General features: G+C 33.9%; 1 protein-coding gene across 19 annotated transcripts in view; it reads right to left on the bottom strand.

Annotated features, from left to right (window-relative positions):
- The window catches only part of MBD5 (methyl-CpG binding domain protein 5), a 475596-nt gene that overhangs the window by 384580 nt on the left and 71451 nt on the right, over positions 1–19565 (bottom strand). The gene's annotated exons all lie outside the window — the stretch shown is intronic.

The raw sequence follows: 19565 nt of genomic DNA, 5'->3' as shown, positions 1-19565 counted from the left end.
CTGTGAAAATATATACTTCAGTAGATGTCTCCTAAGAACAATGATATTCTCATATATAATAGTGATAATATAATGATAAATTCAGGACATTTAACATTTATGTTTAATGTGATATGATCTATAATCTATATTTGCATTTTTCCATTTGCCTGCAAAGTGTCCTAGACAACCTTTTGTTGTTTTTGCTTTTTTTCCCCTTCAATTTAGGATAATTCACTCTCATTCTCCTTTCACCTACAGCAATTCTACAATCTTGTTTGGTTTTTCACATCACTAACATTTTGGAAGAGTGCAGGTCAGTAGTTTTGCTGACTGTTCCTCAATTTGAATGTGCTGGTAAATTCCCCATGGTTAGACTTAGGCTAAACATTATTGGCAGGAACAAAAGTGGCATCTTTTCCTTCTGGAGTTTACCATAGTTGAAGGCACAGGATATTAGGCTGTGCTTTATTGGTGCTGTGAAATTTAATCTTTTGGCTAAGACAACATCTGCCAGATTTCTCTATTTTAAAGGTATCTTTTCCTTTTTAATTAGTAAATATATTCCAGAGGGAATCCCCTTTAAACCAGCTTCTGTGTCCTTTGGACATGTCTCCTCAGTTTTTGAGCATGTCCTTACATTAAAAAATAATGAACTAATTGAAAACAGAAGCCAAAATATCCCCCGATTAAATTTGGAGAACAGAAGAAACTTCAAAAAAAATTTAAAATAAAAACCTCATAGAAATAAGAAACTGTTGTATCCAGGAAACAAGAATCAGAAGCTATAGAAATGAAACTCAGAGAACAAGAAAGATTCATGAGAAATGATAAAAATAGCATAAATTTATAAAAAGAGGGTTAGAAGACAAAGCTAAAGAAGTCTCTTACAGGGTAGAACTAAACAATAGAGAAATTAACCATAGGAAAAAAAAGAAAAAGGTAAGACAATTAGAGGACCAGCCTGAGAGGACCAGCATCCAAATAAGATGAGAGCTAAAAAACGATCCTGCAGCAACATCACCACAAACAAAATGAGAAGACAAGAAAGTATATATATAAAAAAAAAAAAACAGGAACAATCCCCAAATGGAAGAAGTTTACTTAATTTCCAGACCAAAGGATAAAAATAGAAAAAAGAAGGTGCATCATTAAGAAAGAATAGAACACTAAGGAAAAAGATCTTAAAAGCTTCTAGAGATTCAACAGGGGAGCTCTGATGCACAAGATGAGAATCTGAAAGGTATCAGTCTTAATAACAATACTCTAAAGGAAAAGACAAGTCTTAAAAATTCAGAAATACAGATGAGAACCCGAAAAGAGAATTAATGCAAACTAACTTTCATTCCTGATCATATTTCCTGTCAACAATCACAAAACAGTTTTAGAAACACTACCAGAAAAGATTTAGACAAATCAAGAAACAATAAGACAAACCTAGACTGAATTCTGGCTCAACCTCTCACTAGCCCTAATCAATCACTCGCATCTTTGAATCTCAGTGTCATCATTTTTAATAAGAGGCTAATAATACCTAACTCATAGAATTATTCCAAGAATTAAATGTGATAACTTTTGTGGAGCAACAAAAAGGTACTTAGTAAATTGTAACTGTTACTATTATCTTCAGAATTATTTTAATTGATATGCTATTCATAGTAAATGACAACAAAGTAAATATTTACACCAATGGTGAAAATATATTAACTTTAGTACTTTAAGAAATAGAATATGATGTGGTCATTGGGGGATAATTCCAAAACCATGAAGAAACATGGAAAAGTACTTAGAACATGCCAAGAAAGTGGCAGATTATAAAATATAGATGCAAAATAATTTTAACCATATAACTTATTGAGGAATTTATTAAATGGTATGTTATCTATTTTAATAATGTTCAGATCATTGTAGAAAATACAAATAAGCAAAATGAGAATGTTTTGAAAATCATCCCAAGCCACTTTCCCAAGAGTTGTTACTTGTAACCATTTAAACAAAAACCTACAGCTTTATTGAGTTATAACTGATACACACAAAACTGCACATTTTAAATGTACACAATTTGATGAGCTTGGATACTTTGAACTCTTTGATTATGGTTATATATAATCATGGTTTTTAAAAAAATTTTGATCATTTGTATATTTTCATTTGCAATCATCTCTTTTTCTAGTAGACAAATTATCATGCACTTTCTTCCATGGCATACCTATCCTTCAAAGACATCTTTAAAAATTGCCATATAGCATGGCTATTTAATAGTCAAATCAATCCATTCTCTTATGATGAAATAATTATGTTTCTAATATTCTAATTTTCTATAAAGTGATGCAATGACCATATTGTTGCTAAAGCTTTGCACATAACTTTATTTTTATAAATTCTTAGATTTGAAATTTATGTCACAAATATAATTTTTTTTCTTTGAGACAGAGTCTCACTCTGTTGCCCAGGCTAGAGTACAGTGGTGCAAACATGGCTCATGGCAGCCTCCACCTCCTGGCCTCAAGTGATCCTCCCACCTCGGCCTCCCAAAGTGCTGAGATTATAGGCATGAGTCACCATGCCTGGCCAAACAATTAACAATTGTTAACAATTTGGACATACATTGCCAAACTGCTTTGCGTAGGAGCTACTGCAATTAGCATTCTTGTTAGTAAACGATACGAAGGCATTTGAATTCCTGAATGTTCAATAATGGGTTTCAAATTCTGTTTCCCTCCCTCCGTCCCTTTCATCCTTTTTTCCGTAATTTGATAAGAAAATGGTATTGTTTTGGTATTACCAGTGACTTTGCAAATGTAATGCCCATGCAACATTTCTTCTTTAGGAAGTGTCTACGTATGTTCTTTGTCCAGCTATTTTTTGAAGCACATGTTCATAATCAGTTGGGATTTTAGCCTTAGTTTTGGCATTTACAAGCTGTATGATAGACTTCTACGTCCTGTAACATGAGTACCACTTAAAACAATTAAAATACCAGATAGAGTAAAACAAACAAACAAACAAACAAAAACTCTTAAATGTACCCAGGAGCTAGCAAAAAAAGAAATGATGAGGACAAGATTAAGTGAAGACTGGTACTGAAAGTGCTACGGCAAGCACTTAAATCGTTTTTTACCTTGAGAATATTTGCTGAATCAGCTGAATTTGAGTGTTAGCTTTTTTTTTTTTTCTTTTTTTCTTGCCTCAGAAGGTGGGACACCCAATAGCCGACCATCCATAATGCTGGGACCACAAAAGGCTACTTAGTGTAAGCGTAAACTAGACACACAACATTGATCGTGATAACAACAGCAAACATTTATAGAGCCTACCGTGTTTTAAGTGTGTCAAAGATATCAACTCGTTTAATCCTCACAAAAATTATAAAAAAGGTACCATTGTAATCCTCACCTTAGAGGTCAAGACAGTGAAGCACAGAAAGGTTAAATAATTTGCTCATGGTAAATTAGTATTAATTGGTATTAGATTAGTATTAATTAGTATTAGATCCAAAATGCAAATTCTGATACTCTGTGTCTAGAGACTGTGCTTTTAAAGCACTATGACACAGTACTTAGTTTCTCACCCACCCACAACCCTTTTCCCTAAGGAAATGCAAGGAAAATAGGCTGTACAGAACTTCGGAACTGGGTGGAGAGGGAAAATAAATTTTCTCTGAGAATTTGTAACCACAAGAGAGCCTTCATTGAAGTCTGTAGTTTGAATCCTCACTACTCATTTGATCCACAAAACCTCAAGCTAAGAATTTAAAGTGATCCTACATTAACAGTATTGTACTAATACTGTTCTCAGGCATCTAACAGAAACAGAAACATTCTCTTCACATGTAAAGTTAAAAAAATAAGTAGTTCAAGATATAAAAAATCATTTAAATTCATTTAAAAAATAAGACATTATATGTAAAACATACAAACAAAAATATATGACATAATCAATCCTAAGAAGATGGAGGTATTAGAATTACTACACACTATACATACAATATAACTGTATCACATATTTCAAGAAATAATGCAAAAATAACCATGAACTAAAAAAAAAAACAATTTCTAAAAATGCAAAGCATGATAATTAAAGCAAAAAAGTCAATGAATAAGTTAAACAGCAACTTCAATATAGCTGAAAAGAGAATTAGAAAACTGGAATGGAGAAATAAAAATTATACCAAACATAGTCTCGAGAGGAAGAGGCATGAAAAATAACATGACAAGATGTAAAATATATCTAAGTTGGATTGCTAGCAAAGAGAGAAGGTAGAGCCTATACTGGGTGAAATAATTTTCATATCTGATAAAAAAACTCAATTCAAATAGTCAAGAAACCCAATGAATCCCAACTGGTATAAATAACAAAGAATACACACTGTACATACCATAGTGAAACTGCAGAAAATCAAGGAAAAATAAAAGATCTCAAAGGGAAACATTCAAAGGACTGAAAGACTAATGAGTTTTCAAAAGAAATCGTAGAAGCCAGAGGACACTAAAATAATATCTTCAATACATTACAGAAGTTCATTCACAGCCTAAAATTCTATACCCCCTCAAAATAACTTCTAAGAATCACAGTGAAATAAGGTCATTTGGAGATAAATAAGGATTGAGAGGTTTTACTACTCTAATATCCTCACAGGATATTATTGGATGAATACCACTTAAAACAACTAAAATACCAGATAGAGTAAGTAGGATAAGTTGATATCTTATCCTTCCAGGCAAAAGGACAATACTAACAGACAGAAGATCTGCAATGCCAAAGGAATGATAAGAAAAAATATGATAAATATGTGAGTAAACCTAAGGAATATAAATGTTATAAAACAATAATTATTTATTACATTGTTAAAATGACAAAATTAAATGAATAAAACAGAAATATATAAATTGGAAAAATGTAATCAAAATATTCTGTATTAAGGCCTTTGTTTTGTTTGGTTAGACAGTAAAAGTATGTACATAAATTGAAAAGTACACATGATAACATTTCTTGAGTAAACACCTACAAATAGACTGCATGAATTCCAAACTAGTAGAAGGGAAAACAAATAATAAGAAGAATACTGAGTAATACAAAAAGAAGGCAATAAAGGAGAAAAAAGTAAAAAATAATAGGAAAATAAAAACACAAAGTGGTGGAAATAAATTCAAATATAACAGCAAATACAATAAATATAAATGTATCATATGATACAGCAAAAAATAAAAATTGTCAGGTTGGATTTTTAAAATTAGTTATTTTTTTTTTTTTCAAGAGACAATTACATAACATAAAGTATAAGGTAGAAAAAGATTTTCATGAAAACTATTAGCAAAAACTATATTATTATTAGTCTAAGGCAAATATACTCTAAGGAAAAATTCATTCCTAGATATGAGTATCATTAAAAATGATAAAAGATTTAATTTATTTACTTGTATGTAAATAATAACATCACTTCAAAATACCTAAAGCAAAATTTAACAAGAACTACACGAACACCCCAAAATGGAAGACATTTAATGTAGGTCAGTAATTGAAAGGTAAAGAAGACAATTCCATAATACAGAAGATCTGAACAACAATTATCCTTATATAAAAGACATATATATAAAACTGCATCAACAGTTGTAGAATACACATTATTTTTAAGTATGTTTCCAAAATGAAACATATGCAGAACTTGATCATGTACTAGGACAAAAAAGTAAAACTGAAAAATTTTTAAATAATTGATATATAAACCATATTTTCTAATAACAATGAGATTGTTAGAATTTATTAACAAAAATATAACTAGAAATAATCCAATTGTTTTCAAAATAAGCAGCACACTTCTAAAAATCTCAAAATGAAAACAAAAATCTAAATATAATTTTGTGGTATATAGCAAAAGCAATATTTCATGAGAATTTTAACTTTATAGCTGTAAATGCTTCATATGGAAAAGAAGGATGAAAGTTACTGATCGGAGAATTGAATAGAATAGGTTTAAAAAGAAAAACAAAATGAAACAAAGGAAAAGACATAATCAAAATAAGAGAAATTAATGATATAGAAAATAAAAATAAAATGAAACTGACAAGAAAGCTAAAAGTGGGCCCTGAAAAAAGTCTTAAAAAACTGACAAACTTTTGGAGAGATTTACAAAAAGCAGTAAGGAAGAAGGAAGAAACGAGGCAGGCACATACAAATTGCTAACATGAGAAACTATGTAACTTGCTGGGCGTGGTGGCTCATGCCCGCAATCCCAGCACACTGGGAGGCCGATCCCGGCAGATTACTTGAGGTCAGGAGTTCGAGACCAACCTGGCCAACATGGTGAAACCCCATCTCTACTAAAAATACAAAAATTAGCCCAGTGTGATGGCACACGCCTGTAGTCCCAGCTACTTGAGAAGCTAAGGCTGGAGGATCACTTGAACCTGGGAGGCAGAGGTTGCAGTGAACTGAGATTGAGCTTCTCAACTCTAGCCTGTGCAGCAGAGTGAGATTCTGTCTCAAAAAAAAAAAAAAAAAAAAGAAAGAAACGTTATAATCTAACTATATAACTATAGATGCTGCAGACATTAAACAGATAATAAGAAAATATTAAAAGAAATTCATGCCAATATATTTGAAAACATAGATGAAATGGACAAATTCCTAGAAAAATACAGCTTACTGAAACTGACTCAAGACGAAATAGAAAAATCCGAATAATACTATGAAAGAAATGGGCTCAACAGTAAATATCTACCCACAGATAAAATTCCAAGACTAGCTGTACAATTTAGGATGTTATTTAACCTCTATAATTCTTCATTCATTTACTCAAAAAATGGGATATTATAATATCCTATTATATTAACTCACAAGCATTAAATATCTCACGAGCTTATTATTTGAGTAGTACATTAAAAAGTACATGAAGGCAATTTGTAAACCTGAAAGTGTCATAAAAATTGAAAATATTATTCACCCAATTTTAGGTTTAAATCAGAAAGCCCATAACTCTAAACAAAGACATATTCCAAAGAGTCCACCAAAAAGTCAAGTTTTCATGATAAGGCAAATCTAATTTGCTACTGGCATGCACTAAGGCTACATTCTTTGGGAAGAAAATTAACAATACAACTGCAAATCGAGAATGCTGAAAATTTTTAAACACTCATTTTTTAAACTGTTAAGATTGGGTGTTAAAATATTACTGACAAAGTTGTAAAACTTAACTTAAATGACAATCATTTTTTGTTTAATGCAATAGGTTAAAGATCCAAAGGAACAAAAATAATATTGCAGGTTGGGACAAAGAAGCATAACAAAGACACTGGTTTAGTGTTTCATGGGTAACAAATTCAGGCCTTTTCCTCTGCAAACACAATCTTCTATGAATTTGTGCTTCATAAAATACCTGTAAATCTATTCATATTCATTTTTTTCATGTATGCATTTAATGAACAAAGATGTTAGTACCTACCAAGTATCAGGTACAAGATTAGCTGCTAAGGATACAAGATGAAAAACAGTCCGCTTACAACAAACAGTCTTATGGTCCAGTGAGGGGGAGAGAATAAACAGATGTACCATGACAGAAGCAAGCACAGGGCACTACAGATGTTCACAGGGGAGATACACCTAATCTAAAATGAAGAGATCAAAGATTATCTCCCGAAAGGATGACTTCTAAGCTGTTTATTAAAGAATAAATTAGAGTTAGTCAGGGGAAAGGGAAGAGTAGGGTACTCAGGTTAATGCTGCAAAATCTCATATTCTCACAGCCTCATCATGCACACATATGCCATACTGCCTTGGTCAAGCATGGTACTTGCTATAACAATTATTTCCTAAGGAGTAGGAATTTAAATTTACTACTGAATAATGCTCAAAACAAGTTTTAATAATATGAATTATATAATATTTTTAAATTATTCTCCTAGCTCTGGCACAGATACCTTTATTTAATTTGAAATAAAACTTCAGAGATTCATTTTTGACTAAAATATAATGAAATTTTTTAAGAAAATCACATCCATCTTATTTGAGTTTTCTACGCACTGTATGGCTAGAAACTGTATGAAAAAATCCAGGGGATCTATGATGGGATGGAAAAGGTGGGTATATCTCTGGTCTAGAACAAAGAAAGGGCACTTCACTGAATTCCAAGGCTATTTCAAAACCATATGCACTAATTTGCCTACTTAGCATGTAGCATGTATCGCAACATCAACAGGTTGTGTTGCTTCCTGGAAAGGTTCCCTAAACTAAGGCCACAGTCCTGGCTCTGCCTCTATCAGTGATGAGCTTCGGAGAGAGTATCTCATACCACTACTTTTATCTTAACTTTTCTATGGCCCCAGAAATATTTACCCAGGAGACACTACAGTAAATATTAAAATATTTTCAAAGCTGCAATGTTTTCAATCAGATTAATTTTGATCTGTTAGAAATGCAACCCCAGTGTTAGAGTATATGCTACCCTGAAGAGAAAAAAAGCCTTTGATGGAAAGCAAAATAACAGAAGGGTCAATCAGTAAGTAGCAACATAGTTGGAGCCGGGTTTGGCTTGGGAACAATAAAGAAAAACATAATACAAGCAGATAAAGCACATTTAATTTTCCTCATGTAGCTTACATGGATATCTGAGGAATTTATTCTAAGACAACAGTCTGATTTCTTACAGAATAAGATAAATATTTTTACAGACAATTCAATATGTTCTGATTAAATTTTTTCATCTATCGTTTCTTGGTGAGTTAGAATGTTCTGGTCTTGTACAACATATAATAAATTATGCTTTTCATAGTTTCTTTTGTATGTTTTTTTGGTCATAACAAAGAGCTAAAAAAAATTCCCCACAAAACATTTGATCTGCCAGTGAACAGACTGTGAGCTCCTGGTAATGCCAATGTTCTGCTTTCCTACGTCTTCTACTGCTCCTACAAATGCCCTATACAAACGATTTGGATCTCTCTCTCTGTGTGTGTGTGTGTGTGTGTGTGTGTGTGTGTGTGTGGGATCTCTCTCTCTCTCTCTCTCTGTGTAAAATAAGCAATTTAATTCTGACTCCTCATATAAATGTCAAATCAAAATCAAAATAACTAAGAAATATTACAGAAAAGCAACCAATACTGATACCACCGAAAGAACACAGTATTTGGAATTAGGGAGATATGGCCTAGAATTCTGCAGTCATCACTATGTCACCACTGTGTAACCTCACTATGTCACAGCTGTGTAACAGACAAGCTACTTCATTTCTTCCAGCTTTAGCTTTCTTCTCTGTGAAATAAAGAATAATACACACTCCTATGAACGGTGAGGATTAAATGAGGTAACAAATGTAAAGCATCTGACAGAAACAGTGGACACTACCATCTTCTTAAACTAGGTTTTTTGTTTTTTGATTTTTTTGAAACCGCCTTTGTAAAATCTTAACTTAGGTTTTGATAAAATCATTGGAAAGCTGTTTTCAGGTCTCTGATTCTGAGATTTGGACAAAGTAAGTGAAAATAGCATCCTGTTTAACTTCTTACAGTTCAACCTTGTTCTTACAGTATTTTGAGGCAGAAGAAGGGGAGATAGGATGTATTAGAACAGCAAACTTGATATCAGGAACAGATATATGAGTTTTAAAAAATTTCCTTTCAATTTAATTCAGGCCTTCCTGGAACATTTTAAATCGAAAGAGTCAGTGATGGGTTAAGATAGAAACAAGAAAAGGATTAATTTCAGACTTATGGCTAACTATGCAAGTATGACATTAAAATTGTTCAGCCTATGTGTGTGTATGTATATACATGCATGCACACATACACACATAACTCACACAGACATAGATATTAAACAATTCTATGCACAAGAATATCAGGGCCAACCAAAAGACAAAACAAACAGAAGTGTAATATATTGTGTTTTTAATTTTAGCACCTATTTTTACTGAGAGAACACAATTTTTCTAGCTTAATATTCTGCTTATATTACCAGCTGAAGCTAGCAGACAGCATAGTGCAATAAGATGAAGTTAAAAAAAAAACACTGTCCTAACTAGCTAGCATGTTTGTAAAGATGATAAAATAGTACTGAACGTCCTCTACTTAAAATATCTACAGTTTATGAATGTTCATTGATGTCCATTTATATATATGTGACAACTAAAGTGACAACACATAAGCAGTAGTTTTATCACTATTTTAATTAAAAGTATTTTTGATTTCCATTGGAACCATATGATTTTTTTTTTCTTTTAGGGACAGGGTCTTTCTCTATCACCTAAGCTGAAGTGCAGTGGAGTGAGCATAGCTCACTGCAACCTCAAACTCCTGGGCTCAAGCAATCCTCCTGCCTCAGCCACCTGAATGACTAGTAATATAGGCATGTGCCAACACGCCTGGCTAATTTTTTTAAATTCTAATTTTAATGTTTAGAAATGGGGTCTCACTGTGTTGCCCAGGCTGGTCTTGAACTCCTGGCCTCAAGTGATCCTCCTGCCTCAGCCTCCCAAAGCACTAGAAGTCACTGTGCCTGACCTAATTTTTCTTATTACCACTTTTAGGCTTCTTTCCGTTTTTGCAAATATTAAGAAAGAATGGGGCCACAAAAAAATTTACAATATACCTTAAAAGTAAGGTCAAAGACATCATGGATGAATAACCAACAGGTAAGCTAAAACTAAAAATGATAATTAGTGACCTACCCATGCAGTGGAACATAGATTTGTTATTTGTAAACATTCTGAAATGAGGAGTGTGCAAGTTGTACTTTACAAAGATGCCAATCAATCAATCAATCAATCAATCCTATCCCACATTCTCTTCTAACAATGTGACTGACACTCCTCCCATTGAGAGGGGAAGTAAGTTGTATGCTCCCGTCCCTTGAATGTGGGCAAAGGCTTACAACTGCTCTAACCAAAAGAGTATGGCAAAGAATAGGTCATACAAAGGATAAAGCTTCCACCTAGTTTCCTTCCTCTTGAAATATTTGTTCTTGGGACCTGATCACCATGTTGTGAAGAAGCATAAAATAGCCTATGAGGAGAGACCATATGGCACAGGCCCTTTTGGAGAACTGAGCTCCCTAGCCAAACACAATCAATTGCTAGACACACGAATAAACAATGTTGCAGATTATTTCAGCCCTCACAGCCTCCTAGTCCTCAAGTTGAGACCCCAAACAGCATGAAAGTGAGACAAAGCCATCCCTACTGTGCCCTGTCTGAATTTCTGACCCACAATCTGTGAGTATATAAAATGGCTATTCTATTCCACTAATTTGGGGTAATTTGTTATGCAGCAGGAGATAACTGAAAGAAGGTTTAGTTATTATTTGCCATTATTTGAAGGCTATAAATAGAGGTTTGAACTTATAGGAAAATCTGAGTATACCTGATAACTGAGTTAGAGAAGCCAAGGGGAAGTTAACGTGATCTAATTTTCATAGTCAATACACGGCTTTTCGCTTTCTCTTGCTTCAAGAACATTGTCCTCTAACTCTTCCTTCAGCCTGGGGCACATTCTTCCTTCCCAGTGACCCAACACTCACTCTGATCTTCGCTTGGCAAGTTCCTACTCTCCTTAAAGATCTTAGGTCTCACTTGAAATGTCACATTCTCCCAGAAGATTCATCTAACTTCTAAGGGATGGATTTGGGTGCCCTGTCTATCAGATTTTTAGTAAACTCAACACATTATATTCCAATTGTTTAATTATCTGTCTACCCCACTAGGCTGTAAGCTCCTTGAGGGCATGACTTTTATTTACCATTTCATACCTAGCATCAAATAATGCCAGATGATCAATAAATATCAATTGGATTAATATTTTTATGTGAATGAATGATCATTTCCACCTATACCCTGCTGAAAGATACATGGACTGAAAAAGTAGACCTTGGAAAACTGGAGGAAGTGGATATTCAGAAATTCAGTAGGTTAGAACTGAACAAAGATAAACTGGAGTTAGCATCCTTCCAAATGAGTCCTTCCTAATTAAGAACACCCAAAATATACCAAAGGCATCAGATCTGATGAATTTCAGAGGTAAAACAGTCTGATTTGGGTTCTAGAAAATTTTACATATCAGACAGTTCTCCCTCAGCTCATTTTACCTTTCTTTCCCGACACACTCTCTCACTTTTCTTTTATTACCCAAGTCTGTAGAACCTCACGATAACCTCCAAATGCCCCAAATTGCCGAACTTTTCCAGAGCTGCCATTAAAAGTGTCCCATATTTAAAAGCTCATGCACTTGGTACATTTCAAGGCAGTACTAATTGCTTTTTTTTCCTTTTCATTAAGTCTGAAACTATAAGAAATAACAATATCATTATAAAAATATATAAACACATTCATGAGTTGACAAAAGTATTCTATAAGATGTATCACAATTTTCTTTTTGGAGATAAAATATGCACATCTAACTAAAGATTCCAAGATTACTTTCTCTAATTCTTGTAAGTTTTTACTTCCATTCCTCAATACTAATTATAAGTAAGTTCATTACTCATTAGCAGCTTTTGACTCAGCTAAAAACTCACACCTTAAAACTTTTATTTCTTTGTCTTGGAAATACCAGATAGTTTTCCTCCTGTCCACTGCCCACTCTCATTAGTCTTTTTTGTATTATCTTTGTCTTATTATTTTTACTTTTTGAGATGAGGTCTTGCTCTGTCACCCAGGCTGGAGTACAGTGGCACGATCATGGCTCACTGCAGCCTCGACCTCTCCGGCTCAAGCGATCCAACTGCATCAGCCTCTCAAGTACCTAGGACCACAGGTGTGTCCCACCACACCTGGCTAATTTATTTTATTTTATTTTATTGTAGAGACAGGGTCTCGCCATGTTGCCTATGCCTGTCTTGAACTCCTGGGTTCAAACAATCCTCCAGTCTCCACCTCCCAAAGCGCTGGGACTACAGGCATGAGCCACCGCACCTGGCCTCTCTTCGTCTTCTGCCTAACTCTTACATCAATGGTTCTCAAGCTTGGCTATACATTAGAATCACCACGGGACTTCTGAAACAGTAGATTACCTTAGCACACACCTGAGACCAACTGATTTGCAATTACTGGAGTGAGAAACCTAGGTATGATATTTTTGAAAAGCTCACCAGGTGATTCAGATGCAACGTGAAAGTTAATAACCTCTTCCTGACTGTCCACAGGGCTCCGTCATACACCCTCTTCTCTCGGTATGCATTCCCGCTGTGCAAACTCATGTACTCTCATGGCTTTCAGCATATAGCATGGATCTATATGCTGAAAAATCTATATATTTAGCTAGGATCTCTTGTCTCATTTGGATATAAACACTTTGATATCTTGAATGTTTCCAATTCAAACATGTGCCAAACTGAACCAATCACTCCCTTTCTCTCGTGTAACCCTTTCCTCTATTGCCAATCCAAAAGAATACTAAATTCCAATAACTATATCTCTTAAATATCTCTCCAATCTATCCGTTTCTTTCCATTCCCATTCCTTATACAGGCCACCACCATTGCTTAACTGGACTGATGCTAGAACTTCTAAACTGGTCTCCCACCTGCTATCTTGCTCTCCTCCAATCCACATTCTTCACTGCAACTGGAGTGATCGTTCTAAAATACAAACTTTATCACATTACTCTCCTGATGTTACTCAAACTTTATCACACATGAAACCTGCAAGTGACTTCCCACTGCCATCAGAATTAATTTCTAAACACCCTTACACAGTTTATAAAGTCCTTTAGGACTGTGCCCCTGCCTGCTGTGCCCCTACATTCAATGTTCAAGTTTTAAACGTTCATGAAGTTCTTCTCTTACTCTAGGCACTGGCACAAAATTTTTACCTGAAAGAATCTTTTTACCTCCTTCCTGCTCTAGCTAACTACCTTTTACTTTTCAGGTCTCAACTTAAATGCTATGGCTTCTGGGGAAACCTTTCCTGAATTGTTCAATCTGTGGTAAAGACCAGAGGCAGAGTTGGTATTTACCAAATAGTCAAATGTACCTCCTCTACATTGCCCAGGCTGGCTTCCAGTTTGGTTGGGGAAATAAAGCTGATTTACAAACCACTTACAAGACTGGCCCTTCAAAACATGCTGTGGGATTCTCAAACTCTCCCTTCCTCTTTCTTGGAGACCTAAGAAACCATATGCTTCTGCAAGATGGATAAGGGCCACCTAATACAAATTGGACATTATTTGAATGAAAAACAAATAACTTGTGTGATAAATTATGAAGGTTTCTGGGTTAATTGGTTACTACAGCTTAGCTTAGCCTACCCTTACTAATAACAATACACAGCTTCAGCTTTCCACTCCCACAGGACTTCTTTATTACTTAACACAACTCGTTGCTCACCTGTCTTCCCTAATAAGACTACAAGGATCTAGCAAGTGCTTGAAACATCGAAGGTGTTGAGAAACTATTCACTATATGAATGAATGGATCAATATAACTTACCTTGTTTAGTACAATGCAGTAGTGCCACCACTTTGAATTTATAATACTGTACACCAAATAGTTTATCTTCTAGTATTTTTCTATAACTTTTCATCTTAGTTAAAAGTAGCTGTGTAAACTTTGTATCCTATTTTTTTCACTTAACATAAACATATACCTTTGCTATTATAAATTTATCATAAATATCAGTTACAATAAGTATATAATATTCCTTTTTATAGAAATACTGTCACGTACCCAAATATTCCCTATTCTTGAACATTTAGGTAGTTTCCTGCAATCAATTTCAGATGCAAGATTGTTTCTACCACTGTTCAACTTACATTTTGAATAACTTTGCCCATATTTCAAAGGTTTCATTTTCTTTTTTACACTGGTTTCCTTGAAAGTTTGAATTTTGTCTTAATATTTTGTTATACCTCTATAATATGCCTCACTAGGTGCCTTGAATTGAATAACCATTGATAATATGTATTATATTTTTAATGAAGCTATCAATTTCAAAACAAAGGGTACTTCTGGGTGTTGTATTAAGAAGACATTGTTGAACAAAATATAAATCCAATGACAGTACAATTAAAAGAAACATAACAAAAATGGGGACATAGCACTGATTTTAATGATTCTTTCTCTCTCTTATTTTTTTCCCCATAATACTTCAAAGACAACTGAGGTTTTGATTCTCAGAACAATCAGAGCCAAGGAAAGCACAATGGCTTGGTGTCAGAAGATCCAGGTTCAAGTGTTGGCCACTTCACTCAGTAGTTGTATGGCCTCAAGCATATCTCTGTACTTCTGTTATTTTTAAAATGAGAGATGTACATCACTTTCTATGGCAGGGTTTTTTAACCTCACATTGTTGACATTTTGGACTGGATAATTTTTTGTTATTGAGAGCTGTCCTGTGCACTATAGGATGTTTAGCAGCATCCATGACCTGTATCCAGTAGATGCCAGTAGCAATACCCCAAGCACTCCAGTCTGGACAGTCAAAATTATTTCCAAACATTGCCAAATGTGCCTGGAGGGACAAAATCACTCCCAGTTGAGAACTGCTGCTTTGCAGTAAGGAATACTGTATAATTCTACAGCTTTGTCATTTTAGCAACTTATCTGCTAGCTTTTTTCCAGAATGCTTAATAAATTTCCAGTTAAATGTTTATAGTCTGTGTCATTTCCTTTTTCTTCTGTGCTTTCTTATAATTTGCTTTGAAATGGTCAAAAGCATACCAGAAAAAGAAAGTGGAAAAATGTAAATGTTAAATTGATTATACAAGGACAACTGATTTGTCCTTAGAAAATTAAAAATTAATAATATCACTCTTTTAACTTTCAATAGCATTTCAATTACTTTTTCTATATTCTCTTTCAAGAGAAAAGTGTACCTCAATTTCCCTTCCTTCTCCCCACATAAGATGGTTTAAGGTGGCTTTATAGCTAGAGAATCCAATTAACATTTAACATGCCAAACACAGAACATCTCAAAATGCTTGTCGTTCACAGCATTTTTCTCAAGTCTGATGAAGGTAGCCAGAAAAGTTAAAAAAAAAAATCTAACTCAGAGTAACTGAATTAATTTTAAAATAGGTATTATACATAAAGATATGTATTGCTCATAAGTAATTTATATAAGTGTACACATCTGCTTTATTCTGCACACCCTACAATACTTTATAATGTTAAATCTAATCGATAATTGTTTCCACCTTTTATAAGAGAGGAATTAGTTTTACGCACCTAAAAATAAAGTCTTCAAAATACACCCTATATTACTATAGCACTTTAATACTAAGTAAATCCTATACACTTTTTACTTACATACAGATTGCATGTGTATTACAGAGATTAAATAATGAAACCAATAATACAAAATATGAGGTGGTCAGCTATAAATCATTTCTTGAGCAGATTTATATTTCGTATTTCCTATAAGATCTAATGTAGAAATATCACAAAGAAGTAATTTAATTATTAAGCAACAGAATAAGGGAAAATTGTTCACTTTCAAGTACTTTAAAAAATGTTATCTGAATATTCACTGTGTTATTTTAGGAATTTGAAAATAAGCATTTTTATAACAAGTAACATTTTTCCACCTGTTAAATAAGGCTGCTGAATCTGGATTTACTAAAAGTGATCCAACATTTCCAAGTGATTAGGCATATGCTGGGAATGTCAATCTTTTAACTATATTTAGTGAACAAAGTAAAATCACTTGCTACAGTTTTATTTATTCATTTATTATTTATATCCTGCTAGCTTCCAATAATTCAGGATAATTCACCTGGCCTTTTATACTCTGTAGTTATGAGGCAGCGCTGAGTATAGAAAAAACACTAGCTTTGAAATCAGATTCACCTAGGTTTAAATCCTGTTGTACAGCAAAGTACCTACAGAATCTTAGTCAAGTCACTTATCTTACTCTCTGAGCAGCAGATTCTATACCTATTATCTCTATGTATAGCTGTATGTACCTGGCTTGTAGCTGGCATTCCATGATATATTTTTCTTCTTCTTAAATATTTAATTAGGCTTTTAGAAAATTAACTGTGATTTGTTTTTAATAACATTCTCATCCAGATTTTACAAAATAAGGATTTTAGTACTGTGCCTGATAGGAAAAACATCAATATTTCAAAATATCAATACAGATAACACCCTGGCTTCATTCATTTTTTGGAACTGCTTTATATAGTCATACCACTAAGTATAGTTAAATACTACTTAAAGGGTACCTATGAAAATGATTTCTCTCAAGTCTTCTATGATAACTTCTCTTAGGAGTTGACATTCAAGCTGAGATCTAACATGAACCAGACACTGAATGACTGAAAGTAAGAACATGCAGAGGGAACAATTTGTGTAAATGATCTGAAGTGGAAACAAGCTTGGTGTGTCCAAAATTGGCAAGTCAATTTGGATTATAAATGAGGGTGGCCAAATCAATCATGTCTTTTGGGTCAGAGTAAATAATTTGTAGAGTTTTATGCAAGGAAAGAGCTCCAATACACCACACTTTGAAATACTGCCAGTAGAGTACAAATAATGAGCACTACAATTAATCTGTTGGAACTGTATTTACAAAAACAAGGTCTCATCATACAAGTAACAGTATACATTCAGTTAGTTGAAGTATAGTGCCAGTAGCATTAAGCATGGTCTAAGAAATTTAGGGCAGTTAAAAAAAAAGTCAGAGGCTTGGAAGGCTCTGCCACTTATAACCATGTGATCATGGGCATGTCTCTTCAGCTCTCTGAACCTTAGTTTCTTTATCTATAAAAGAGAACACAACAAGTTTCTCCAAGAATTGTTATGAAAATGAAATATGATAACAAATACACAATATTCAGAAATTACCTGTTATTTTGTGGGTACTTAATAAGTAGTTCTTATAATAATTATGTTATTCCAATTCAGTTTCTTCTGCTCTTCCAGATAGATTCATCATCTCAAAACAACAAAGATACATTGATACATGCTAGGTTTTTAAGAAAATTCTTTCTTTTACACTGAAAGTTCCATAGCCTCAACATCTCAATGAACACATATTATATGTGTGTCAATATCTGAATATTTAAATACACTTGTACACTAATATAGTTAAGAATAATAATGAACATGTATTTTAAATCAATATATAAAAACCTATACTAAATAGATGTTGCTCCATTTAAAGTATAAGATCACAGGGCTACAATTATTCAAAATAGCTTTGAACTCTCTTCTAGACCCAGTATAATAATGAATTTTAAAGCTCCACAAAAATCTATTTTTAATTTTTACTTGCATTTGACCAAAAATCTAACAAACAAAACACAAAATCAAAAATCTGCCTCATCAGACATTATTCACAAAGACAGCTGTCTGTAAAAATCAAACATAACCCTCAAAAAAATGACTGATAATACAAATAACATTCAAAATAACATCAAAGTCTCTGAAGACAACCTTAAGAGTTTCCAGTGTTTAAGCAAAGCAGCATTAATGACATAAGCACATAGCCTCCTACGAGATTACTTTATAAGTTGCCTGTTTGCATGGATAGTTTCTAGGATATTAGTTTAAAAGCAGTCTACCAGCCAGGTGCGGTGGCTCACTCCTGTAATCCTAACACTTTGGGAGGCCAAGGTGGGTGAATCACTTGAGGTCAGGAGTTCAAGACCAGCCTGACCAACATGGTGAAACCCTGTTTCTACTAAAAATACAAAAAGTCAGCTGGCCGTGGTGGCATGTAATCCCAGCTACGCGAGACGCTGAGACAGGAGAATCACTTGAACCCTCAAGGCAGAAGTTGCAGTCAGCCAAGATCACGCCACTGCACTCCAGCCTGGGTGACAGGGCGATACGCCATCAAAAAAAAAAAAAAAAAAAGGTCATGATAGATAAGAAGCTAGCTTTTCTAACTTCTTGGAAACAGTACTTCAATATTCCTTCTTCCTGGCCTCAGTTTTTGTTTTGTTTAAAAATTTTTTTTTTTATTTCAAAAGTTTTGGGGGAACAGGTGGTGTTTGGTTGCATAGAAAAGTTCTTTAATGTCTTTAATGGAAATTTCTGAGATTTTGGTGAACCTATCACCTGAGCAGTATATACTGTACCCAACGTGTAGTCTTTATCCCTCACCCCCAACCCTTACTCCTGAGTACCCAAAGTCCATTATAATATTCTTATGCATTTGCATTCTAATAGCTTAGCTCCCACTTGTAAGTGAGAACACACAATGTTACTCACTTAGAATAATGGTTACTTCACTTAGAATAATGGTCCCCACTCCATCCAGGTTGCTGTGGACACCACTATTTCATTCCTTTTTATGGCTGAGTAGTATTCCATGGTATATACATATATACCACATTTTCTTTATCCCCTTGTTGGCTGATGGACATTTAGGCTGGTTCTGTATTTCTGCAATTGCAAATTGTGCTGCAATAAACATGCATGTGCAAGTGTCTTTTTCGTATAATGACTTATTTTCCTCTAGGTAGATACCCAGTATTGGGATTGCCGGGTCAAATGGTAGTTCTACTTTTAGTTCTTTAAGGAATCTCCACACTGTTTTCCACAGTGGTTGTACTAGTTTACGTTCTCACCAGCAGTGTAAAAGTGTTTCCTTTTCACCACATCCATGCCAACATCTGTTATTTTTTGATTTTTTAATTATGGCCACTTTTGTTGGAGTA

The sequence above is a fragment of the Pongo abelii genome, chromosome 11 (genome assembly GCF_028885655.2).
Source record: "Pongo abelii isolate AG06213 chromosome 11, NHGRI_mPonAbe1-v2.0_pri, whole genome shotgun sequence".
Taxonomy (NCBI): Eukaryota; Metazoa; Chordata; class Mammalia; order Primates; family Hominidae; genus Pongo; species Pongo abelii.
The sequence above is the reverse complement of the archived record's forward strand: the minus strand, read 5'-3'. Positions and strand labels throughout refer to the sequence as shown.